Genomic DNA, 22,909 nt, shown 5'->3' on the forward strand with positions numbered 1-22,909 from the left:
CCTGACTCTAAGTAAGACTTTAATTGAATCCTGCCCTTGCAATATTGTCACATTTGCCTCTGGTGAATCTTTGATTCAAAGGGCTATTGGAGAAACTTTAAGGACAGAGAGTTGGGATTTTATTGAGCTTACAGTTTGAATGACTGTATTTTAATGTCTGCTATGTTGTTATGTGTGCAGAATTTAGCCTTGAATTATCTCTTCTTATAATTTACTACATTATTTTGAGGGTGATGAGTATGAGGCCTAGAGCCCAGCCCTCATTACCTCTAATTGTTTATCATGGACATCTACCAGACAGAATCTAATAATTATGAATGAGGAAAGTCACAATACTTTTGATATGGTTTGACTCCCTGTTCCCACCCATAATTCCTATGTGTTGTGGGAGCGACCCAGTGGGAGACAACTGAATCATGGTAGCAGGTCTTTCCTGTGCTGTTCTTGTGATAGTGAATGTGTCTCACAAGATCTGATGGTTTTGAAAACCAGAGTTTCTCTGCACGAGTTCTCTCCTCTCTTTGTCTGCTGCCCTCCATGTAAGATGTGACTTGCTCCTCCTTGCCTTCCACCATGCTTGTGAGGCTTCCCAAGCCACGTGCAACTGTGACTGCAGTTAAACCTCGTTCTTTTGTAAATTACCCAGTCTCTGATATGTCTTTATCAGAAGTGTGAAAATGAACTAACACACTTTTTGACCTACTAGATCAAGTTCTAGGAATTTATTCTGAGTTAATAATTTAAAATGTGTGTAAAATTTAACTTCAGTGTATTTATCAATGAGTTATTTATCATAGCAGAACACAAACAATTTGAATGCTCAACAATAGAGAACTGATTGAGTTATCTGTAGTATATTTTGAAATGGAATATTAAGCAGCTTTTAAAAGTGAGGGGATATATAACTATTGAATGACAAAAAAGTTCAGGACACATTGAATATGAAGAAACTGATATTAAAAATATGAACAAAATGAAAATATTGAAGAAAGTATATTACAGTTAAGTGAATAGAGTGTAAATTGTTTAGGATAAGATGAAAAGATAAATGATTTGATGAATTCTGTATAAATTGAATGTCTCTAAATTGAATCGCATACCATATGGGTGGATGTGGCCGTTTAAAGGAGACATTTGGTACAGTTGACCCTTATTATTCACAGATACCATATTTGTGAATTTGCCCACTTGCTAAAATTTACTTATAACTCCAAAGTCAATACTTAAGGCACTTGAGTAGACACTTGTAGACACACAGAGGTATTTGTAGATGCACAGAGAATGAAAATTTTAGTTGCCCAATGCACACATTCCCAGCTGAGATCCAGCAAAGTGATGCTCTGTATTCTTGTTTCAGCTCTCATATTCTAAAAAAGTCTCCTTTTTGCAGTATATTTAGTGCATGTTTCTCAAATTTTGGGTTTTTCTGTTGGTGATTTTGCTGCTTAAAATGGCCTCAAGCATAGAGCTGGAGTGCTGTCTAGCATTCCTAAGCAAAAGAAAGCTGTGATGTGCCTCACAGAGAAAATACATGTGTTAGATAAGTTTTGTTCAGGCAAGAATTACAGTGCTGCAGGCCATAAGTTCTATGTTAATGAATCAACAGTATATATTAAAAAAGGTATCTTTATCAGTTGATGAAAATCTTGTTACTAGAGGCTGTCAGGAACATAACCCTCTATTGTCTCCACAGTTTGTAGTGACTTTATACAACATAATTACTGAGGACGACGGAAATCAACTATAAATACTTTTGCAACTGAAGACCTTTGGAACAATTATTTTTGGATTTTGTATAAAGAATCCAAAAAAATCTGGAAAACGTATGGCTAAGAAAACAGTTGATTGATCCCTAATTCCACCTTATTATGTTTAAATTCAGTGGGTGTCTCACAGCCATGTTTATAAAGGAATCTTGGCTGGGGTGTCAGGCTTCTAGTTTACTTTGACTGTATCTGTCAGTCTGTGTTGCAACCTTCATGGCAATTAACTGTGCTTTTGTGTGCTAATTATCATTATCCCAATATGGGCCCATTATTAGTCCAATGTCCTTAGTTTAAAGCTTAAGTGTCAATCAGTCACCTAAAACAATTGCATAGGAGGAAGCTTTGCAAGGCTGGTCTGAAAATCCTTAGTTGAGTTCTATTTTATTATACTCCAGTTTGAAACTGAACACAAACCCCTTCTTGATATAATTCTTTATTAAAATACTGATTTATCTACTTAATTAAAGCAAACTTGGGTTTATATTTTAAAATCAGGGATGGGATACAAGTGCTACTTTATGCTTGAAGATCTATTCAGGTACCTACACATTAAACAAGTAAAACTGTAATTATAAAACCTACATATTTTTATCTGACTGAGTCACTCCTGTCATTGAACAACCTTATTCAAGTCATTTAGAACAAAGAAAGATGGTATGTATGAGTTTTTTAAAATCCCACTGGATGCCAGGAGTAAGGAGAAAATTGCATCAAATCAGATGTGGTCAGAAAAGAGGTATTTCTTTTCCCGTGATGCTTTTCCTCTTTCCTCCTCTTATAGTAAATCCCCACTCATCAAATCCTCAGATGTGTAGAGAAGGAATACAGCAGGCGTAATGGGGGAGTGGGACAGAGAGAGGCCCTGTCTGGAGTTTGCAGAACTGTTGCATGCTGAGTAAAACCTGATGATGTATTCCATTCATGTCTCCAAAAAGTCAAAAGCAGTTTCAGCGTTGATTTCCCTTAAGAGTTATCAGACCTCATTCAGTTGGTTTAATGAGTGTAAGAGGTGACCTTGTGTCCATGTAGATACTCCCATATTAAAAGACCTGGATGTAAAACTTCACATATGTGTAAATAGTTATTTTGGAGGGTGTTGTGAGGGTTATTGCAGCTCTCTGTTCAGGTGCTACTCAGGCTAAATGGGCAGGAGAAATTTTCCACTGTGTTATAATGATGATTATTTGCAAATTACATGAGCACCAGTAATTCATTCATGCAATGATACAGAGCTGGGTCTCAGTGCAGTGGTATTGAACTTGCTGCTGGCGGCGTTAATTGATTCATTTGGAACATTCCCCTCCAGAGAATCCCAATCACAGGTCCCCTGATCAAGAAACTGACATACAGCCGGGGTCCTGGATATGTAGAGACACACGTGTGAGGCTACTGTCATCAAAATAAACCATTCTGTCTCCTGACAGGGGCTGAGTCTATTAGGAACACTCCCCAATCCTGGGAGCTTCGGTGAGAGGCTTTCTATCTTGGCAGAAGTGGCAGCTGAGCATTGCTTCTTCCCTGCAGGATGGAAAAAAGGGACTGGATTATTGGTTGCATTTTAAACTAGCTGCTGTTTTAGAGAAAATGTTGGGGAGGTACTGAACAAGCTTAGCATTGGATCAGTGGGGGTGTGTTGGTGAAAAGAAAAATGCCTCCTCCTAACTTAACGTTTAACTGACATCCCCTCAACATGACCCAAATCTGTCTCTCCAGATACACAATGCCTGTTTTCCTAACTACATGGTGAACTGTGGAGCAAGTCTGGGTCATGTTTAGTTTGTTTCCCAGAATCTACTAGAAGACAATGCCTACCATATAGTAGGCACAGAATAAGGGCCAAAGGGGAGAATGGAAACAAAATATGTACATTTGAAATTTAGAAATACAGTTAATGCCTGAAATTGTCATACAACTTTGAACATTGCTTCAATTTATAGTTCCAGTGGGAAATGTGACAGCATATTTTATTCTTTGTTCTTTTCTGAAATTCTGTGTCCAGTCTAAAACACGACATTTCCCTTTAATGTGTTAGGAGTATGCACGGTTACACAGGAATATTTTCTGGAGAACTTCTGGTGAAGCATATTTTGATAAACGGTCTTACTAAAAGTTATATATACGTACTTTTAATTGACTAGTTGCAGAAAAATAATCAATCTAAAAAAAATCATACGTAGTACAGGTAGTATATCATGGTTCTGGCAGAAGCACAAAAGCCTTCAAAGTGAGTGGGAACCTGGGAACCATTGATCCTCAGTGGTTGTCTACCATGGAAAACACCTGCACCACCAACATTCCAGTTTTGCAAAAGTGCCTCTATTACAGAAACACAGCAGGCAAGGAGGGAGGAAAAAGCCTTAAAATCTCTCTCCAACTTTAAGTAATCAGGAAACTTTGGTGGGGAGGTTGGGGTGGGGTGGGGGTGGGGGTAACTTTCTTTAGCATTAATCTCAGCAATCATGAAAGTCATGGAATTTCAAGTGATGAAAAATTTGAACACAACAATACCTATCACTAGTCTGGATTTGCCCACTTCCAGAACAGGAATTATAAAAATAATAATTAATTTTAAAAAGCAAAAGACAAAAAACCAAACCAAACCAACATTGAATGAACTAATAAAGCTGCTGCACATACATGTTGGAGTTGGATGTTTATTTGCTTACTACAGTAGTTTAAAAATAGTTTTCCAGTTAACATCTTTTACACATAATGGAGATGTCAGGGTAGGTTTACATGATTGTGTAAGTGGTCAGAAGTTGTTTATGTAGCTCTGAACTGCTGAGAGATGAGCAGGAAGACCTGGGTTCAGCAAAACCCCTGGGGCTTTTTCCCAGCGAGAGAAGCAGACGCTCCTCTGGGTTGCTGGAAATGCTTTCCAGACGAGTTCGACTGGGTTGGCTTTTCTCTGCCTGTCAAAGTCACTTTGCACAGTGCTGGTTAGGGGCTGGGGCATTGCAGCCAATCTCTACGGTTACCCTGAGGTTTGGAGTTGGGGCGAAGGGAGCTACTTCTGCAAGGAAACAGTAGATTCATAATGTAGAATGACCATGATAACGTCGTTCAAAGCACATTCTTTCGAATAACAAGGCTTTCAACATGCCTCACCCCCGCGACCAAGACACCACAAATTGATCCTTGTACCTATTTTATAGCAACTGTTCCCTCTGACCTTCCCCGCCCCCCGCCCCACATTCCAACCTGAAAGCATGTTGCATGGGTGAGACTTCAGGTCTGTAACGCAGCCTGTCTAGCCAATGTCCTTCGCCTAAGGACAGGCAGGTAAAAACCTCCCAGAGCCCCTCTTCTGGCTTGAGTTCAATGCCACCCGCCCACCCACATTCCCTGGTTCGACAATTTTCAGCCCAGACGCAGAAGCATTTGTTTCCATGGCCAGTGCGCCTTAACGATCCCCCGAATTCCGCGTCTCCCGGAGGCCAGAGGTTCGGGTACCAAGGAAGGTCGCGCCTCCTGGTGCCCCGACATTAGGGTTGCAAACGAAGGAGAATCGTCTCGGCTTATCCCTAGCCGCTGAACAGCACAACCCCTACGTCGCTGCACGTTGATAATCTTCTCTTGCCTAAGAATCAGGAGAGGTGCCCTTTCCTAATTTCGCGCGTTGGGGACCTGGGGCTGCCTCCTCTCGGCAGCACCTAGCAGGTGCTGCGCCCCAGCGCTCTCCTTCTCCGGCCGTGCACTGAGCATGCCCGGCTCCGCTGCGCGCGGGCTCCCGGCCTCCCGCGCCTCTCCTCCTCCCTTCTCGTCTCCCGCCCCTACTCACCCGCCCGCGCCTCTCCCCCTCCCCGCGATTCTCCCCCTCCCTGCGGCTAAGGAGCCGGCAGCCTGAACTCCGGCGCGCCAGGTTTTTTCAGCCGCCGCGAGCGCCAGGAGGGAGGGGAGCGCCGCACCAGACAGAGCACTGGGTTCAACACCAGGATTGGTTACAAGTAGGGAGCTTTCGCCACTACACCGGGCCCCTCGGACTGTGCCGGCGCGGCACCCGAGGCTCTCGCCAGCCCAGCGCCCAGGTGCTGAGGTAAGTGAGGCGCGAGCTGTTTGGGTCCGGCTCCGGCGTGGGCGCGCAATGTCCCGGGGATTTGGGGGGAAAGGGCAGGGTCCGCGCAGGCTGCCTGAAGGACAGAGAGGCTTCCTGGGGCTCTCACTCCTGCAGAGCTGGACGACGTATATGGGGCCCTACAGCCCAGAGCCTGACAGCCCTGCAGGGTCGGACCAGCGGGAGCTGAACGCCTGAGCCCAGAAGGACTCAGGGCCCCGACGACGCCACCGTCACCCCACAGCGACCCTTCTTCTCCTTCTTAGTCAGAAAATAAGTTTGTTGCGCTGCGAGGCAGCCACAAAACAAGGAACCCAGAGCCCGGAATGCTTCGGGAACCCTTAAAATCAGCTCCTCCAACTGGTTCTGGCCACTGCCCCTTCTCCGTGCGCCCTCACCTCTGGCGCCGGGTTCTTGGCGGGGGTTTTCTTCTGATAGCCCAGTTACAGCCCACAGCAGAGGGAGGCGAACTTGGGGTTTGAAGGGAATTGGGACTAAAGGAACAGGAGCTCGTAGCCGTGATGGAAGGAGCCGTGTGGAAACAGACACTGATTTTTGGAGCGTCCACTGTGTGCCAGGCTGGGTGCTAAGCGCTGGGGCTACGGCGGCGAGTGACAGACCAGGTGCCTGCTCTTATGGAAGGTACCTGACTCCCCAGTCTCTGCCAGGGGAGCTTGTGGGGTGGCATTCGTTTCCAACAACTTCTGGGGGATTTCCAGTTTCTTTTGAGGGGCAAGACAACCGTCTTGTCTCCTCCCCGGACCCAGACAGCAGCGAGCTGTGCGCCAGGCGCCCCACAGACACCAATCCACTGGCGCTCCTTCTGGAACGGAGGGCTCAAAACCTTCGTACATTTTCTCTCTTGTGCTTCGTGTATATATTTTACTATTTATGAAAGGTGTGGAGGTGAGGGTAGGAGGACGTGGGCTCCTGAATCTCTCTGAACCAGCCAGAGAGTCGGCTGCATGAAAACATTTTGCAGCACAGCGGAGCTCCTGCGAGGAGGCGGCTTCGCGCATCGGGAAGATAAGGCGGTTGCTTGCTGGCCAGGGTCTCCAGATTTGGTGCGAAAAAGCTTGCGGAGGTTGTGTAGGGCGAATCAATGTGACTGAGCACCTTGGGTGTGTGGTCTGCGTGGAGGAGAGTGGGCTGGATCTTGAGGTGTGTTGGAGCTTTATTTGTAAAGAGGAGTTCCTGAAAGGAATGTTCGTGGAACTTTTTCTAGTTTTCCTGCTGGAATCAACATAGGGGCGGGGACATGTTTGTCAGAGTAACAGTGTCATTTAATTGCATGGGAAGCTCTTGCAGTTTACTGTAGTGGGAGCTGTATAGTTTAAGGAGTAACGCCACATAACTGAGTCGTTTGGACACCCACGTAAGATAATTTGGAAAGTACTTGTATTTTTTTTTTTTTTTTTGAGGTTTGTGGTTTATGTCCTTTAGGGAGTGGGGTAGGAGCGTAAAGACTGTGTAGGTTGCGTATGAGCAGGTCCACACAATAGCGTTCCCAAGTCTGGCTAATAGCAAGTTTGTTCTGTCTTTCTCTGTCTCTACCCAAGTGGGTGAAAAAGAACAGTGTGTCATGAGGACAGGCACCTTGAAGTGATTTGGGTGGCATTCATGAGAAAATTCACATGTTACCCATAAGTTTATTCTTGCTATTTTTATCTTGATTTCTTTAAAGATTTTGTGGGAATCTCTGCAATGGGTCGCAGGAGTAGGTAAGATTGTAAGGATCAAAAACAAGTTTCATGAGACTATTATATTTGCTACCTTATGAAATAGCTATTGATTTGTTTGTTGAAGCTGGTTTCAGCTGCTCTGTCTTGTTGAGGAGAGATGATGATGATAAACCTCATTGTTTTTCCATCTGAACCCTGGGAGGTAGCTGGCAAGGATGGAAAAACCGACCTTTTCAGTTAAAAACTAAGAGTCTAAGAGAAGTGACTTGTTTAAGGGTGCGTGTCAGAGCCACATGTAAGTTTCAACAGAGGTAAATTTTCTTATTTGCAGTTTTTTTTTTTTTTTAAACAACACTTTTCAGTTTCTTTGAGTTGTAAAACTTTTCAAGTCAATTGGGAGTCAATTCAGTACCTTTTTCCATAGTCATTTCATATTGGCAGATAATTAAGAGTGATTAGAGAACAAACCTTTCAAATGATGTTGGATTTTTTATCATTCACTTATTTTATCTACTTCTGTCTCCTTTTTGTTCAAAAGTAGGTCTTCTGATTTCTTTTCCGCTCTAAGCACTAAATCTTTTGGCTGCAATTTTTCTTCTGAAATGTATACAGGACATCCATTCCTTCAATTTAGGTCTTAAAAAAATAAAGCTTCTCAGCAGAAAATTCCCATGCATGGTACTGACTTTTCTACAAGTTTGTCTGAATATGATTTTAACTTGTTGGTTTTTCTTTGTTATATTTGAAGACAGACATAATATACATTAGCTTCAATCTCTCTTATCTTAAAAAATTAATATTTTGTACAAACTTGCTTTTATATTATTTTAGTTGAATGAACCTATTTCATATGATAGGCGGGGGTTGTCTCTACACACTGATTTTTTTGTTCTTTTTTGTTCATTTTTCCCTATAATGCTATGTTTTAAGCCTAGTGAAGGAGGCAAGGAGGCAGGATTTACTGCCTAGATGTATCGATCTTCATTATTATTGGTTACTATCAGAATATATCAATAACATTTATTTATAAACTGAAGACATGCTGTTATATGATACACTACTTGTAAAACACACAGAAAAAGAAACAAAAAAAGATGAATAAAGCAAAAATTATGAAATAGAAGTTCTCATGCTGTTGTTATGTATCCCAGTGGATCGTTTTGCACAGCCCCTGGGGTGTGTACCACACTTTAAAGATCACTTCTGGTTTGATATTTTTAAAATCTTTCTCTCCTTATCTCTGCTGTGCCGTTCATTATCTCTGATACTCTAGCCAGTTGTAAAACTGCTACACTTCTATATCTTCTGTAACAAATAGATTAAGCACACTTGTTGTCCTGTCATGGACTCATATGTGGATAGAATGAGCTATAAGGGATGAATGCGTTTTGGAGATGTCATCTTAGATCTCCCAAAGTAGATACACAGGCACATTTTTAAAAATGGAGTTTCAGTTTAAAGATTAAGTACCAATGGTCAGGAAGTGAAGAATCCAAGGAGTAAATGAGGGAGGATCGGAAGGACACTTTCCACATTGCAGTGTTGTGTAGAGGCTGGAAAGTTCATAAACCTTGAAGGAGATTAACCCAGATCCAAATCTGGCTCCATCATTTATGACATTTACAGTGCTGGGCAATGTAGTTCCTTAATTTCTGTGAGCCTGAGTTTCTTTAGCTATAAAATTGGTATAACATCTATTTTAAGGCATCATGATAGGGATTAAACATGAGAGCATGAGTCAACATGGGTCAAGAGCTTGGCTCTATTAGATTGGCTTTTTAACAGCTATAATGGATCCAAAAAGGATACTGCCTGAGATGTGAAATATATTTATTTCTCGGTTGTATGAAGTCCCAGAATGGGTGATCATGGCAGTACTCCTTCAAAGTGTGATTCAGAGACCCAGCCTTCATCTGTTCTGTGCCCTTGCCATCTTCAGCAGGGTCACCGTGCTTACTTGCATCAAGCCATTGGAAAGAGGAAGACTTGGAAGGATGTTAATTGCCCAAAACTGGAATGAGTGCATATTACATTTCCTTACATTGCACTGGCCAGAACCCAGCTCTTTGTGGATGTATGTTGCTATTAAGGAGGCTGGGAAATACAGTCTAGAAATGTTATCCAGGAAGGAGAAGAAATTGTTGGGGGAGCAACTAGCATTTTCTGACATTTTATTACTATATGTGATATTTCTTCCATATTCAGTGACTGTTACTTCCCTTTCTTCTACTAACCCTTGTTTTTTTTTTTTTTTTCTGGTAGAAAAACTGGAATGGATACAATAAATAATAATAGAAGCAGTTAATACATACATAGTGCTTACTATTTCTGAGATACTTTTTAAAGCACTTTGCCCTACTTTGCCCTTCTGTTATTATCTCTGTTGTACAGATGAGGAAAACTAGGCATAGAGAAACTAAGTTATTTGTTCATCATAGCTAGTAAGTAGCAGAGCTGGGATCTGAACCAGGTTCTCTCTCTCCAGAATTGATTTTTTTAACAGCTTTTTTTGCTTTTGCCTCAATACTTTTCTTATTTAAGCCATTGGACCACTTTTTACTTTTGCCTATATATAAAAAATGTTTCCAGGAGAATTTTTTAAAATACTAAAGTAGAAAAGAAAGATGTAATCCGTAACATACTGAGGTTTGCAAAATTATTTTTTATTTATGTATTTATTTATCTTTATTTTCTGCATGACCAAGGGGACTGTATATATATCCCAGGTACCCCTCTAAAAGAAAATGATCCCTCTTGTTCTCATCCTGTTGGCCCATTTCCATTAGAGAATCTGCCTCATCTTATGTTTCCTATGTATTTGTCTTTCATAAAAATGCCTGTTACAATTTCGGTTCCCAATGGCTGCAGTGGAAATGTGTCGTGGTCAATATTAAGAGTATACCTTTTGCTAAGATAGTTGTTGTTCCAACATTAAAGAGTCAGTTTTTTCCTCTTGTTCAGTATGTATTTGTTGCATCTTCACAATTAGTTAATGATATATATCTTCTTACTATGTAGGTAGGCATAAATACTGTATACTTACCAGTCACTTCTTTCCCAGGAGCCCCTGTTCATTTCCTCTTTAGTTTCCTTGAGCCTCATGTCCTGAGAAATTTGTTTTTTTTTTTTCTGAACTCCTTTCTTCCAATTTTTCCCACTTCTGTGCCATTTATGTCTACGTGTGTGTGTGTGTGTGTGTGTGTGTGTGTGTGTATGTGTGTGTGTTTCAAGCCCCTTCTTATGATTTAATGGGGTTGGAGGGCTGGAAAGGTTTTCACATGCTTACTGTCATGTTTTCAGCCAAACTCCACAGGGCTTTGTAACAGGCTAACATGAGCTGCTATAATAGATAAGCTCTTAATTTTCAGTTACTTATTTTAACTTTTTACTTCTTGCTCCTGTGTGGTAGTTCAGTACTCGTAGACTAGGTCCTGATTGAGTGGCTGTCCATGGGGTCATTCAGGGAATCAGGTTCCTAAGAGTTTTGTGCCTTTGTTCTTCTTTAAATACCTAGAGTCCTCATCATTCATTCAAGATACAGAATGTGAGGCAATAAATAATCCAGAGAAGTCTCATTGGAGGTTGTTGTAGGTACAGCCTGCAAGTGGTTATCATGACTTCTGCCCATATTCCCTGGGGTGGACCTCAGTCATTTAGACATCCTTTGCTACAAGGGAAACTGAGAAGTGGCATCTGGCAGAGTGCCTAGGGGAGAAGGGTGAAAGGAAAACAGGTTTGGTAAATAACTAGTCAGTCTTTGTCATAGATTTCCAATGAGAGCATGTGAGAATATCAGCGAATTCTCTAGGTATGGGGAAAAGAGAGCATGGAATTTGGTTATTTGGCTAATAAATGCCCATTCCCTTGCTTCTTTTTAATTTTGACCTCTATTACTATCCCATTCTTAGTGCATATGGTCTGGGTGGGATTCCATTTCCCATTTAAGGATTGGAGCATGGGAACCAGGTCTTGTCGGGAAGAGCATTGACTTTTCCTGTCCACAGTAATTGCTTCTAGAACAGAACAGACATGGCCCCAGTGAGAACCACTGCAGTGAGATGCTTTGCTTTTTCTCAGTGGCTCTAGTTGGGTTCCATGCATGCCCTTGAACTAATTCCTATAGATAAGGAGATTAGAACCAGGGAGCATGTGGGCCTGCCACTGCTACAGCTGTCTTACCACCAAAAAAAGAACCTAGAGCTGCTGGGGTCACCACATATTACTTGAGAATGAAGCCAACAGAATGGTAGCAAGGGGCATGATGGAGCAAAACCAGCTCCTCTTGCATCATGTGAGCCCATTAATCTGGCTATGTCTAAAGTGAGTTAACCTGCTATATTAGGCTGTTCTCACACTGCTATAAAGAACTGCCTGAGACTGGGTAACTTATAAAGGAAAGAGTTCAATTCACTCAGTTACACATGGCCTCAGGAAATTTACAATCATGACAGAAGGCACGAGAGAAGCAAAGGTATGTCTTACATGGTGGCAGGCAAGAGACACCAAAGGAGGAAGAGCCCCTTATAAAACCATCAGATCTCATGAGAACTCACAATCTTGAGAACAGCATGGGGGAAACTGCTCCCACAATACAATCACCTCCTACCACATCCCACCCTTGACATATGTGCATTATAGGAATTACGTTTCAATAGATGAGATTTGTGTGGAGACACAGAGCCAAACCATATCATTCTGCCCCTGGCCCTCCAAATATCATGTCTTTTCACATTTCAACATACCTTCCCAACAGGCCCCCAGAATCTTAACCCATTTTGGCATTAGCTCAAAAGTCCACAATCCAAAGTCTCATCTGAGACAAGGCAAGTGCCTTCTACCTATGAGCCTGTAAAATAAAAAACAAGTTAGTTACTTCTGAGACACAGTGGGAGTACAGGGATTGGGTAAATATTCTTATGCCAAATGGGAGAAATCAGCCAAAACGAAGGGGTTACAGGCCCTATGCCAGTCTGAAACCAGGCAGAGCAGTTATTAAATCTTAAAGCTCTGAAATGATCTTCTTTGACTCCATGTCTCAAGTTCAAGTCATGCTGATGCAGGAGGTGGGCTCCCACTGTCTGGGGCAGTTCCGCCCCTGTGGCTTTGCAGGCTACAGCCCCCCTCCCAGCTGCTTTCATGGCTGGAGTTGAGTGTCTGCTTTCATGCACAGTACAAGCTCTCAGTGGATCTACTATTCTGGGGTCTAGAGGACCATAGCCCTCTTCTCACAGCTCCACTAGGCAGTGTCCCAGTGGTGACTGTGTTGGGGGCTCCATCCCCCATTTCCCTTCTGCACTGCCCTAACAGAGGTTCTTCATGAGGGCTCTGCCCCTGCATCACACGTCTTGCCTGGACATCCAGGCATTTACATACATCTATCTAGGCAGAGGTTCCCAAACCTTAATTCTTGTCTTCTGCACACCCACAGGACCAATACCATGGGGAACTTGTCAAGGCTTAGGACTTACACCTTCTGAAGCAACAGCTTGAGCTATACCTTGGCCCCTTTTAGCTACAGTTGGAGCGGCTGGGATGCAGGGCACCAAGTCCCTAGGCTGTGCACAGCAGGGGGCCCGGTGCCTTGCCCAAGAAACCGTTTTTCCCTCCTAGGCCTCCGGGCCTGTGATGGGAGGGGCTGCCACCAAGATCTCTGTCTTGCCTTGAAGACATTTTCCCCATTGTCCTCGCTTCTCATTACTTCTGCAGATTTCTGCAGCTGGCTTGAATTTCTCCCCAGAAAATGGGTTTTCTTTTCTACAGCATCATCAGACTGCAAATTTTTCAAACCTTTATGCCCTGCTTCCCTTTTAAACATAATTTCCAATTTCAGATCATCATACTCAAGTTTAAAGTTCCACAGATCTCTAGGGCAAGGGCAAAATTCTGCTAGTCTCTTTTTTTTTTTTTTTTTTTTGAGACGGAGTCTCGCTGTGTCGCCCAGGCTGGAGTGCAGTGGCCGGATCTCAGCTCACTGCAAGCTCTGCCTCCCGGGTTTTTACGCCATTCTCCTGCCTCAGCCTCCCGAGTAGCCGGGACTACAGGCGCCCGCCACCTCGCCAGGCTAGTTTTTTGTATTTTTTAGTAGAGACGGGGTTTCACCGTGTTAGCCAGGATGGTCTCGAACTCCTGACCTCGTGATCCGCCCGTCTCGGCCTCCCAAAGTGCTGGGATTACAGGCTTGAGCCACCGCGCCCGGCCAATTCTGCTAGTCTCTTTGCTAAAGCATAGCAAGAGTGACCTTTGCTCCAGTTCTCAATAAGTTCTTCATCTCCATCTGACCTGGACTTCATTGTCCAAATCATTATTAGCATTTTGGCCAAAACCATTCGACAAGTCTCTCGGAAGTTCCAGACTTTCCCACATCTTTCTCTCTTCTGAGTCCTCCAAGTCTCTAGTAAGTTCGAAACTTTCCGACATCTTCCTGTTTTCTTCTGAGCCCTCCAAACTGTTCCAGCTCTATCTGTTACCCAGTTACAAAGTTGCTTCCACATTTTCAGGTATCTTTATAACAGTACCCCACTCTCTGCAGTACCAATTTACTGCATTAGTCCATTCTCACATCGTTATAAAGAACTACCCAATACTGGGTGATTTATAAAGGAAAGAGGTTTGATGGATTCACAGTTCTGTATGGCTTGGGAGGCCTCAGGAAACTTAAAATCATGGTGGAAGGGGAGAGAGAAGCAAAGGTATTTCTTACATGGCAGCAAGCAAGAGAGAGTGAATGAGCAAAGGAGGAAAATCCCCTTATAAAACCATCAGATCTCGTGAGAATCATTCACTATCACGAAAACAGCATGAGGGAACTGCTCCCATGATCCAGTCACCTCCCATCAGGTCCCACCCTTAACACTTGGGGATTCCAGGGATTACAATTTGAGATAAGATTTGGGTGGGGACAGAGAGCCAAACCATATCACCTGGTGATTTTGCAGCTCCTCAGATTCATAAATTACCCTTTGACGTAAGCTGATTTGGGTTGGATTTTTATCACTTAAAGTGAATACTGATTTATTAGACCAAGCAAAAAAGAGGAAAGAATACTGGATAAGGATGGGAGTGGGGGTTTTATTTGTTTGTTTGTTTGTTCCCCTGAGCTCATCTTCTGTTACTTGGGTTGTGTGCCTAACAGTTCCACTCCCTCGTAATGCATCAGACTTCCAGTCAAGAACCATTTGGCATATCCCTACCCAGGCACATAGAGCTCTCACTGAATTATAAACCCAAAGGTGTTAATTATTCTCAAAGCTTATCTCTCCTTACAGTGTTATGGAAGGGAAATGAGGTGAAATCACATCCTCAGGCTTAATACCCTCTTCCAAGATTGCCTGTGGTCCCTCCTGGATGATGCTTTCTTTTCCAGCATTACTTCCCTGTTTCTATCCTCCCTCTGGCTTGCAGATCAACTGTAACAATCTAATCACCCATCCTGGAAGTTTTCATGTGACTTTTTTTTTTTTTTTTTCATGACTCTGTTTACATTGCCTGTCTCTTTGGTCTCCTCTTGCTGTCCTTTTCTACTGTGTTTATTATAGTTTGCACAATGCTCAACTCAAATGTCACTAAGTTAAGCCTCTTTCAATACTATTGAGGCATAAAGAATGGCTCCGTCCCCTGTACATACTCTCACTGTACTTGTTTCCATGCCACTGATATAATATCTGTCATGACAATGACCATCTCTCTTGCTTTTCCCAGGACAGAGGGGTTCCCGGGATGCTGGACATTCATTTTTTAAACCAGGAAAGTCCTGATCAAGCCAGGACAAATTTGTTACCTTGCCTTCTACATTGTAATAGCTCTCATTTCACATGCCACTCAGTATAATGGAAGTTCCTTGAGACGGTGGATAACAGCTTGAAGTTGGGAGGCAAAATTTTTACCAATCCTACATCCATTTTGTACTAGTTGTGTGATTGTGAGCAAGTAACCTAACTTTTCTAGGTTACAGATTCCTCATCTGTGTAGTAGGATAATATGTGTTTTGTAGGGTTGTCAGGTAATTAAAAGACATCATAAATTAAATCACTTAGTTTAGTGAAGGACACATCTATAACATTGTCTAAGGCACACAAGTTTTGTGAAGATTATGTAGAGTACTACATGCAAAGTACTAGCAGTACGTGCCCGAATCCTAGTAAGCATCCGGTACACAGTTTTTGTTATTGATTATTGTTATTCACCTTTAAGTATCTCTTGCCTAAAACATAGTAGATGCCAAAAATACAGTTACACTCAGAGAATATATGTTCATGGAGCATAAACGTTGTTACTCAGAGTTTGTGGTAAGTGGGGCAAGCAAGTCAGTGAGAGTGATTAGGAAATATTTGCGATAATTACTTGGTCTTTGAAACTGGAAAAAGCTGGAATTGACTGCAGGATTAGTTCCTTTTTAGAAACCGTTTGTTTTTTCTTGCATATTTAAGCCAGACTCAACACATTTTCATAGTTTGGAAAGAAAATATTTTCCATATTTGGGCAGGATCAATATCAGTGTGTAGCCCCTAAGTACGTATTTTCATTATTTTTATTAATTAAATAAAAGTGGCACATTTGGGGGACCAAAATGCAAATATTTTGTCTTTTTTTTGGTTCATAAGAAAATGAAGGTTAGGGCAGTAGAATCACTACTCCATTATTAATCATCATTCTATAATGATCTTGAGTTTTAAAAAATCATATAAATTTTTTTGGTTGTTGTTCTTAACCACAGTAACGTATTCTCTCTACCTTTGGGCTGAACTTTTGTATATAAAAATACTTTGTACCTTGCACACTTGTATTAATATAAATCGTGAGTATCCATGTTGCCTGTGCCTTTCAGGTTTGTCATGGAAATTTCCAGTGAGGACAGGTGTTGCATGTGTGCTTATGCTGAGATGGGTCCAGTTTGGACAAGAAGACAATCAAACAAAACAATGATATGACTCAAATCACCAAGTATGTTTTGTAAGACTTGATTCTAGGCACACTGCCATCATTTTGAGTTGTGCAAATTTGTATTGTTATCTATATTATGATGGGTCTTCAACTATTAATTATAAATATGAATTTTTTAGTCTTTAGTCACTCATTTGATTAGCTATTAGCTAGATATTGATTCTAGACTCCTTACAGATTAGTGAACTAATTGGGAGTCCAAGCATTATTTTTAATGTATTTAATTGGGTGAATGGCAACTTCATAGAGACAGTGATTACTTAAGTTGCACATCTAATTCTTAGTGAAAAAATTATAGTACTAACAAGGTCATCTAGAATTCTTGGATCTAAGTAATGGTAAATGAAAGTTTGTTTTTAATATAACAATAGCTTTTAAAAATGGATACCCCTGTAAAATGTATTCATTTTCTGCTTAAGCAGGTGACTAAATATAATTTACTTCTTGATGACACGAGATCACCATGATAAACATAATTTGGTGGTTTAGAATAGAGTATGGGCCTTGGAATCCGACAGACCTGGTTTGAATCCTTGTTTTGTCTCTTACTAGCTGTGTGATCTCAAACACGTTCTTACTTTTTCAAAGGCAGTTTTTAAAATCTGTGAAGTGAAATCTTACAGATAGGCTGTGAACATTAATGATATACATTTAAGACTTTAGGGCAGTGTGCATGGCACCTTGTAAGCATTAGGTAAATGAGCCCTATACTACCATCTTTACAACTTAAACAGAACGTAGTATCCTTAAATGTTTTATGTATTTGTTGTTCATTGTTTCAACATTCTTTGACACATTCCTGTGACACTGGGGGGTGCAACAGGATCCCATGGAGTACAGCTGAAATGTTGAGACCAACACTGGTGATGTCTGTCTGCTTTCTGCTGCCTTTCAGACAATCGTCATATGTATCTTTTGCTTTGGTGAACTAGCCTTTTCTACTTACTGTTTCCTACCATTTGTGAACTGGAAAAATAAAATACACAAGCTGTTCAAACATTCTTAGTAAGAGTAAACAGGTTCGGAGTGAGACTGAAGCGGCCTGTTTCTCCCCTCCCTGCCTGTTTTTCTTGTGTGTGTGTGTGTGTGTGTGTGTGTGTGTGTGTGTTTGTTTGTGTGTGAGAGAATAATGGCATGGATGTTTCATATCCATTTTCACCGTACTCAGTTTTACCTCCCTACTTCCTGGCTGAGGTACTGAGAGTAAGATGTCACTATACCATAGCAGAAATAGAAAATAACCTGCTTTGATAATATTGTGACATGTATTTGTGATATGCTTTGCAACAGCATCATGTTTGTGAAAATTTCTGTGTTACAGTGTGGAATGTTGGCTATCTTACCTATAGTACAATAAACTTCATTCAAAATCCTGTGCTCAGAATAATACAACATAGTCTACGGTATAAAGAGTTTTTCTTTTCTATTTTTTTCATCACGTTTCAAGGTCTTACCAGTTACTAGAATTTAACTTAAAAGCCTTGGTATTTTCCTTTCATTTTCTTTTTTAAACCCAGTGGTCAGAATTCCTGATAAGAAAACAATTATGGATACTATTAAGGTGGCTGTAATGTGTGTATACGTACTGTGAGGTCATTGACAATTCAGAGTGCTGTTAATTCTACTCAATTCTTGTAATAATTGAAATTCACCAGTGTATTATTGTTTATAGTATGTGGTATAAGTGAAATTAATACTTTTCTTTTAAACATTACTATTTTTAGAGAAGAACCTTTCCCTGTTCTTCTGAATTAATGAATTTTTACAAATTTTTATAGGTTTCTTATAATGTGGCTACTTAAATCAACATATTAAGATAAACTCTTAAGAAAAGAAATATAATATAATGTACTCCCCAAAATAATGAATCCCATGTTTTAGGTTGGTGTTTAGTCTCCACAGCTGGAAAACACTATTTTATGTGATATATAGGAAAGGCTGGAGGCAGACTTGGTGATTTAGAATGACTCAGTGATTCATATCCTGTCTCTACTGCTTATATATTTAATATATATACAAATCTATATTAATGTTGGTATGTAACATTAGATCAAGTCATTTAACCTCTTTTAGCTTCATTTTCCTCCTACATATAATGGAGGAATTCCTGTAGGGTTGTGAAGACTGAAGTGACTTAATTGTATATACACGTAGCCTTGTGCCAGGTGTATAATTAGACCTTCCCTAAAAATGCTGTTTATCATTATGATTTTACCCTTTCAATGCATTTATTCAATATGACGCTTGTGTTGTAGATGAAATATGTGGATGTTATGATTTACAAATACGAAATTTCATTATTTTAAAATACTGTATAAAGTGATTTATGTTTGCTCCTGTGCTTTTATCTGCAGGATAGACAATGCAATCCTCTCTGTGTAGAGACAGAGGAAGGCAACATTTCCATAGTGCGTTGTTTTATGGTTGACTATTATTGCGAGCCACTGTATCAGAACTGAGATGAGATTAGCACTATTTGAGATTTCATTTTGGAGAAATGGTTTTGGCTATGGTCAAGAATCTTATTTATTAGAAAGAATGAATTACTGAATAGGCTCTCATCTGTATTCTTTCTACTTCAGCTATAGCCCATCTTGCCATCCTGTAAAAGAAATGCTGACATGTGACAGAGGAGAAATATAAAAATGTTTCCAGTTGCTTTCAGTCAAATGTGATTGAAATTTTATAAAAGATTTACACATTTTTTATTTGTAATACTGACAGTACTGGGAAATGAATTTCTGTTTACTCCAGAGAATAGCAGTCACTTTATAGGTGCTTTGAATTTTAAAACTTAGCAAGCATAACAATAATGACTGGTATATTATTAGCATGCATGTAAGAAGGAGTTTAACATATCTGAAGAGAAACGTGTTAATGTTATTTTACTTCCTATGTGTTTTTACAGCCTTTCAAGAATGAAACATTGGTAGTTTGTTTTGAATGTTTCTCTGTTTCATCTTTGTATGTTGGTTTACTACCTATTGTATGGGATCCAAAGAATGTTTATATCAAAAACTGTTTTGTTTAGAGCTCATCATTAGACCTCATTACTTAGATGTCTTAATTACTTTTATATGTTTCTTTCTGTATTTCTAACACATACAATGGGAATTTACTGTTTTCCATTTTTTTTCTTCTGGTAAGTTACTAAGCTAACTCACATCAGTGTCTTAATTCCTGGAGAGAGACCCCCATCCATTTATGTATATCCTATAGAATCTGATTATGGTCTCATTATGGAAATTGGCCTGACTGCAGGCTTCTAATTATTCATGCCCTAGTATTCTCCCCTGTTAGATAATTTCCAAGATGCACTCTCTACTATAGTTTCTAAGTAATTCTTCTGAGCACCAGACCAGTATTCATGAAAGACCTAAAATATATACTTTCACTGGAAAGGATGGTAGAAATTCAGCCAATTCTGCTTTCTTAGGCTTTTAGATATTAAAAAGAGCTATAGAAATATAATTACACTGATGGATTTCACTACTCTCAATTGCCTGAATTACCAGGGTTGAGCAACTGAAGCGGGTGGAAGGGCTGTTTCCCTTATATCTGAATATAACATAATAAATTGTCCATCAATAGGGACTATTTGAGTTTGATATTGATCTTTGATGTTATGTATGCTGCATTTCATTGATTAAAAGCATGCATTCTAGTTGGGTCTAGTTATACAGTCTAAGTATATGATCTATAGTTCAGAATAGAGTATCATTTATGTAAGAAATTTGCCCATGGCTGTGATATAATTGTAGCCCATTGATTGGCATCTCCAAGGAGCTTGTGAGAAATGCAGAACTTTTTTCCTCACCCAGATGCACTATATCAGGATTTTCATTTTATCAATAGATTTTTATTAAAGATTGATAGACATTGATTTGCATTGTATTCTTAACTAACTGAAACAACTGGTTCCCTGCTACGAGGCCTAAATGTCAAGCATGTATATAGCCTGCTTAATTGTATAGTAAGGACCCAATACTAAAGGATGAAGGATGTGTACAGTTGAGTGTGGCCAAATGATAATCAGAGTCTATATCGTTTAAGACACAGATACACAAATTTTTAAAAATGCAGGTAGAATATAGTCAATATGAATGGAATAGACAATGCTTTGAAAATCATTGGAGGGAGGCTTTATCATTTGTGAAAACATGTTGTCATCAGTTTTTGCTTGAAGCCCTTAGTGGGGAAATAACTCAAACCATTTTTCTTTATGCTGAAGGTCGAGAACCCCAAGTATCACATCTACCATCCCACTCATCAATGTGATTGGTCAGCCTTTACTGAGGTCCTACATAGACAGTTTTAAAGTTAGACTTCTTGCACATATATAAGGCATATTACTTGTGCTTTCAAAGAGCTTTTTGCTTGATGTAAAAAGAAAACTCAAATTACAGTGTGATATGGAATATAATGGTGGTAGTTTCATTGATATTATGGGAAATAATTGATAAGATAAAGAAGAAACATGAGCAGTTTTCAGATTGGGTTTGGAAAGAGCACTTAAGACAGAGGGTGGCCAGGTGGTGGCTCACACCTGTAATCCCAGGAATTTTTGAGGCCGAGGTGGGCAGATCACTTGAGCTGAGGAGTTTGAGACCAGACTGGTCAACATGGCAAACCCCGTCTCAAAAACAACAAAAAAATACAAAAACTGGCTGGTGTGTTGGTGCACACCTGCAGTCCTAGCTACTCGGGAGGCTGAGGTGGGAGGATCACTTGAGCTAAGGAAGTTGAGGCTACAGTGTGCTGTGATCCTGCCACTGCACTCCAGTCTGGATGACAGAGCAAGACCTTGTCTCAATGAATAAATCAATAAATAAAATTAAGAAAGAAGGTATAGTATGTACAATGGCCATGGACTTATGAGGAAAAATGGCAGAGAATGCCAAAGGTATGAGTGGACGCTGGGGTATGGGAGGGTGGCAGTAGGGCCTTCACTTACATAGTGTCATAGACTAGAATGTGAATGTTATCCCAAGAGTTGGACCACCAACAAGCAATGACTGTGACTGTTGCATTATGGCATTGTGCAAAGTAGCATCTCTAGCAAATGGGACAAATTGGGGAATATGAGGAAATCGGGAGATACTCTTTATGTTGTAGAAAGCCATTGCAAGATTTTAAGGGGCTGGGGTGACATCAGATTGTTAACTCTGAAGGATCTGCCTGATTTCAGTATAGAGAGCTGAATGACGGACTGGGGGTGGTATGTGGAGTGACATCCATAACCTGTCTAAGCTTTGAGATGTATGCCTGGTCTATGATTAGTTATTTTCTATTATGTCTCATGTTAATTATGGAGGATAACAGTCAACTGGGTATGAAAGTGCATTTGCATTTTCTATATAAGATATTTATATTTGCTTAATGTATTTCATATTTAATTCCAGTATGCAAAGGGATTAACAAGTAATTTGGGGCTTAAATTAGAGAATCAAGAAAATAAGCAAACAACAAAGGTTATTATGTACATAATGAAAAAAAAATCTCACAATGTAATTAAGTGCTTTTATATTGTAATATGAGAAGACATCTCATGTAAGTTGTAGGTTTCCAAATGGACAATTTCAGTTGAGTACAAGGCACTCTTTTTTTTCCTCAATTTAAAAACATGTGAATGTTTTATATGGCAGAGGTTTATATGACAAGGTAGACAGTGCTGATCTGCTGACCAATATATTTTCTGGCATCATTCTGTGTTTCTCTCTTGTGACTGAGGTGCATTCCTTTGCTAATAACATTTGCTGTCCTTAGACATTATTAAAGGAAATTTAATGTTGTTTGACAACATTTCAAGTAGTAGCCATTGATATTGTAGTGGACATTTATTTTTAATCACAGGAACAAGTTTTATTTTCTAACAGCAAAACCTCTTCCCCTGTTTGCAGTCTTGTTGGATGATGAAACCTCAGCCCACCTTCCTAATAGGAAGTGGACCGTGAGGCCTCTCTGATGAGCTCAGCCAGGCTCTTCTCATTGCTCCAGTACATCATGCAGGCATGTGACCGAAGTTGCAATGATCAGACCCTCTCCTCATATGTAGAATCTTGGGCTCAGTAACATAAGGATGAAGAAATGGTTAGTAGATTTATGCTTTTTGCTGTGTCAGTGTCCTGGCCTGACTGAACGTGGTGTGTGGTCCAATATTAATGGTATCTCCACTGAGGGCTTTGGAGCTGCTTGGCCATCTAGTTCTTCCTTCTATTCCATGCGATCTTAATATCCTTTTGATAGTCTCTTTTTGCTTAGGTTACCAGAGTTGGTTATTCTTGCTTGCAACCAAGGAACTATAAAGAGAAATGGAGGTGTTTCCAGGTAACCCTGTTTATCCTCTTAGCTTTCTGTTAGGAACATCCACAGCACAAGACACACAAGTTACCTATTCAGCGTGCCTTTTGAGGCCTGTCTAGGACTTTGGAAAATTCATCCCCTTAAACAGCCCATGGCATTTTCCA

At 40.4% G+C, this 22,909-nt stretch overlaps 1 protein-coding gene across 7 annotated transcripts in view; it reads left to right on the forward strand.

Annotated features, from left to right (window-relative positions):
- Positions 1-22,909, forward strand: part of LOC105477607 (contactin 4) — a 1,037,214-nt gene that overhangs the window by 52,434 nt on the left and 961,871 nt on the right. For 6 of the 7 annotated variants that reach the window (XM_071092103.1, XM_071092099.1, XM_071092096.1 and 3 more), the window contains exon 1: positions 5,607-5,802. The exons of the other annotated variant lie outside the window; for it this stretch is intronic. The gene's annotated coding sequence lies outside the window, so the exon portion shown is untranslated. Of the gene's footprint in view, positions 1-5,606; positions 5,803-22,909 lie in introns of those variants that run through there. 7 annotated transcript variants of the gene reach the window in all.

The sequence above is a fragment of the Macaca nemestrina genome, chromosome 2 (genome assembly GCF_043159975.1).
Source record: "Macaca nemestrina isolate mMacNem1 chromosome 2, mMacNem.hap1, whole genome shotgun sequence".
NCBI lineage: Eukaryota > Metazoa > Chordata > Mammalia > Primates > Cercopithecidae > Macaca > Macaca nemestrina.